We start from the raw sequence: 5016 nt of genomic DNA, 5'->3' as shown, positions 1-5016 counted from the left end.
ACAAGGCATACTCCAATACAACATTATGACTTTATCACAATTAACCACAATATGAAGTAAAGGACAGAGATCATAAGACTTACCAAGTCTCCTTCATAGTTATCATCAAGGTCTTACCATAAACCATCAATTCAACCCAATTTGGGTATACATCATCATAATTCAATAATCAACATGATAACATGACTATAAGAATCACTACATCACCATTCAATACTAGATCATAGCTTAAGTTAAGATACTTAGGTCAATTCACAAAACACTTTATAACCTAGATCATCTTCTCAAGAACTAGCATGAAAGACTACCAATCACCCTAATTTCGTTCATGATTAGCGTAACATCATCTAGTAGTAATTAAACCAATAACCAAGTCAATTGAACCAAATACAACCTAATTCCTATCAAGATCAAACCTAGGGTTAACGGTTAAGTGTCATCATCTACAAACTAGACCAAACCATCAAGATAAATCCTATTTAAGTTAGAATACATGTTAATCTACTACTAATATCCAAAATAAATCATAAACAATTCAATTCATACCATAATTATCGAGATTGAGAAAGACCCACATGAAAACTCAACTTTTGAAAATACTTTGTAGGAACCCTTTGAGGAAAGAGGTCTCAAAAGTGAATTAGATCCCATACCTCAATGGTTTATGAAGAATTGATGTTGAAATCGTCCCTTTAAATCCCCAAAATCCCTCCTTTAGATTGTCTTCAATGGTGTCTTCCAATAGAGAGAGAAAGAACAGAGAAGGAAGAGAGTTTTGTTTTGAGAGTTGGCATTAGACTAATGGGATTGAGTTCTTTATATGGAGGGTTAATTAAGTTAATTAGAATTACCTTAATCCCTAACTAACCACCAAACCCCTTAATTAATTGTTTTAGACTAAGTTAAAATGTGCAGGAAAATTGGACCCTCATAGACGAGACCTCGTCGACCGTCCGTCTCTAAGTCGATGAATGGTCCCTCTACCCGCTGCACACTCGTCGCTTTGGTCAGAGACTGTGTAGGTGTAAGACTCCAAAATATAGGCTAAGCATTGGTCTATGGTTGGCATCGATTCCCCGTCGATCAACACATGCCCCTTCAATGTCCTTTCGTGGGTGCACACTGCTCAAGCAGTGTCGGCTCCACTTGCAAGGTTCCTCTTCAAGGGACCTTGGTTGGTACTTGAAGAGTCGTATCCAGATGTTTCGACCATGAAATACTTAAACACATGTTAGACAGCCTTCTACCAATTTCCATCATTTTACGACTCCTAAAAGCTAGTCAAATAGGCTAAGGCACGCTGGTACCTCCTTTAACTACTTTCCGGACGTCATGGACATTTTTGGACGTTTTGGTTCCTAGACTTCCTAAATGACCTATATTCATTAAAATAGACCTTAAAACAGTGTCTAGACCTTATGACACTTATGTTAGGCTCTAGAACACGTCTTGGATTTTTGATAATTTACATTATCCCCCCCTTAGGAACATTCGACCCCGAATAACACTAAAAATCTTTAAAAGGAAGGAATAGACTCACGACTAGCAGCCCAACCAACAACAATACATAACAACATCAATCATATTGCGTACACAAGGCAATTCAAAACCTCAATTACCACACATAAAGCTCAACATTACATTATGAGGAATGTCCTTCTCACAACAAGAAGAGCTCAACATAGCATTTATGAGTCAATTATGTCAAAGTTCAACTTATTAACATACTACATATTATTCCATAAAGACTCACAATATCCAAAATGCACGACATAACTCAAAACATGCCAAAGAGCAAAATTTCAAGTCCAATGCATAATTTCACAATGATTCACTGTAACAATATCAAAAATGCACTTTTTGCAAAACTTTCACTAAAATTCAAAGCAACTTCAATTTTTGTCATTAATTTCATTATAGTAAGAACTACTAACCTTCTTTTTCAAATAGATGAGGGTGACAGGACATCATGTTGGCCTCGGCCTCCCATGTTGCACCCTTAACCAGGTGATTCATCCATAACACCTTTACGGAAGCCACCACTTTATTCCTTGACTTATTGACTTACCTATAAAGAATTCGAACAGAACTTCCTTATAAGAGAGGTTATCCTTCACACCAAGACCCATTATAGGAAAAATAGACTCGGGATCACCGATACACTTCTTAAGCATAGAAACATGGAAAACCAGATGAATAGAAGCCAATTCACTAGGCTGCTTCAATACATAGGCAACCTTACCAACCCTTTGCAATATTTTATATGGACCCACATAACGAGGACTCCACTTTCCTTTCTTGCCAGATCTAACCACCCACCCTTTCATAGGTGAAATTTTCAAATACACCTTAGCACCTTCTTTGAACTCCAAATCCCTTCTCCTATGATCGGCATAAGACTTTGCCGACTATAGACCATTTGCACCTGGTTCCTTTTGATATGAACTTTCTCAAAAGTCTTATAAATCAAGTTGTGACCAAGAAGTGAAAGCTCACCCACTTCAAACCATCCATTAGGAGACCTACACCTCCTACCATACAAGGCTTCATAGCGAGCCATGAAGATGGATGAATGAAAACTATTATTATAAGCAAACTCCACGAAAGGAAAATTCTTATCCCAATTCCCCTTGAAATGAATAATACAAGCCCTAAGCATATCCTCAAGGATTTGGATAGTATGTTCCTCTTGACCTTCTGTTGGGGATGAAAACGGTACTTAACTTCACCTTATTAACCAACATTTCTTGGAATGACCTCCAAAACCTAGATGTGAATTGTGCACCCAAATATGATATGATGGATAATGAAATATCGTGGCGACACAGAATCTCATCTATGAATATCTTTGCATAATCCTCCGCCGATGTAGACTTGACGGGAATAAAGTGAGTGGACTTGGTCAACCTATCCACAACCACCCATATAGAGTCATATTGCCTTTGAGTCCGAGGTAAACCCAATCCAAAATCCATATTGATGTCTTCCAACTTCCAAGTAGGAACTTGGATTTCTTATAGTAACCCACTCGACTTTTGATGTTCGGTATTCACTTGTTGGCAATTCATACACTTTGCAACAAACTCTGCTATGTCCTTCTTTAAACCTTCCCACCAAAATACTTCCCTAAGGTCATGGTACATTTTTGTCGAACCTGGATGAATGGAGTAGCGGGACACATGGGCTTCCTCAAGGATCCGGATCCTTAACTCATCTACATTGGGAACACACAATCTTCCTTGATTTAACAACCTGAAAATGACTATGCTAAGTAATGCTTAACCGTACCTAGAATGCCTGGATTAGACCGAGTTTACACGGATTGATACGCGTAGAATCAAACCTCCGAACCTATTCAACAACCAAGCCAAACAACTTGGTGAGTTAGTTGAGCTAGGCAAGGTTGGGTCCAGCCATGTAGGGCACCCGAATATGAAGATTCACCCGGATGAGTCTTTACTAGACTTTAATGGGGTAATCTTATGTTTGGAAGGTCTATGGGTAAAATGGTCTTTTCCAGGATAAGGGTAGTATTGTAATTACCATAATTAATTAAATAAATAATTAATTAATATGGTTAAGGGGAAATTCGGGTAGAGGTGACCGAATTCGACCCTTTAAGCGAAATCTAGCTCCACCTGGGTTCGAGCCTTGGTGGAAGCAATGATTTAATTGATTAAATTGTATTAATTGAATTAATTAAATAAATTAAAATTTAATTTTTTTATTTAGGAAAAAGGAAAAAAATAAGATTTTTTGTTAATTAATGATAAATCCTAATTTGAGTAAGCCTCCACCTTATCTCCTAATCTTAAGCTAACACGATCACACGTTTTTCTCTACTCCTCTCTCACTTTCACGCTCTACTTTCTGTAAAACAAAAGAACAGAACAAAAATATAACAAAGTTCATCCACATTCAATAACTTGATTGCTCATAAGAAAAATAAGTTTAAAAATGAAAAATAAAAACCAATTCCTCGATGGGTTGTGCTTGTGATTTTGGTGGTGAGACGTTGGCTTAGTGGGTGTTTTGGCAGCACGTTAGAACCTCATTGAACGAATTCAGGTATGAGTTTTCTTCTATCTTGGTACCTTTCCTTAGAGACCCTTAAGGTTCGTTCTATTCACAATAGAAAACTACGGTTATCCCCGTTGCATGGCCCTGTCATTAGATCCTCTGAAATATTCAAAGTATGCGTTGGTATGACTTCTAATAGATGATTTTAGGGCTGGTTGTGATTACGTGTTTTAATGTGTATTAGGAAATTATGTGTGAAATGAAAGATGTGTTCCAAAAAAGTGAATTGCGTTAACTTGTTTATGCATGGGTGTGCCGTGAGTTAGCCATGGTTTGAAGCCTAAATTTTACATGTTAAAATGTTGTATTTTACGTGTATGAATATGTTAAAAGTGTGATGTCCATATAAATATGTCTTTGAATAAATGTCACACGAAATACTCCAAGAATTAACAAAAAAGTGTTTCTGTTGATGCCCTTGAGGCATGAAAAATGGTGTGTGAGAAAGGCCAAGGGCCACTTATGAGGTGATGACTCTAAAAAATGACTGCAGACCTAACGAGGGATTTGGGCTAGCCAAAGTTCACAAATATGTCCGTGATTTTTTGACTGTGGATCATCACTCATATTCCAACTAATATAGATGTGCCTCCAGCTACCATTAGAGATGAGGTTCGAGTTGACATGGAAATTGCTGCCGAGTTCGAGGCTGAGTTTGATAAGGAGCATCTTGGTGTTGATGAAAAAGCTACCCATGAGGGCCTTATCGAGGTTTACAAGTCTATGATTGAATCAGTTATACATATTTCATTGGCAGACAACCCCATGGCTGAATCTAGTATTGATGAGGTGACACCCTGTACTAATGCCCCTATAGATGGAATGACTTTTTAGAAAGGACCCTTCTTTACCTCCCCCTTTATCGTTTTTATTGATTTTTTTAGTATTTTGTTGAATTTGAGGACAACTAATTTTTGTCTATGCGGGGGGGGGGGG

The sequence above is a fragment of the Solanum pennellii genome, chromosome 1 (genome assembly GCF_001406875.1).
Source record: "Solanum pennellii chromosome 1, SPENNV200".
Taxonomy (NCBI): Eukaryota; Viridiplantae; Streptophyta; class Magnoliopsida; order Solanales; family Solanaceae; genus Solanum; species Solanum pennellii.
This window is presented reverse-complemented; position numbering follows the sequence as displayed.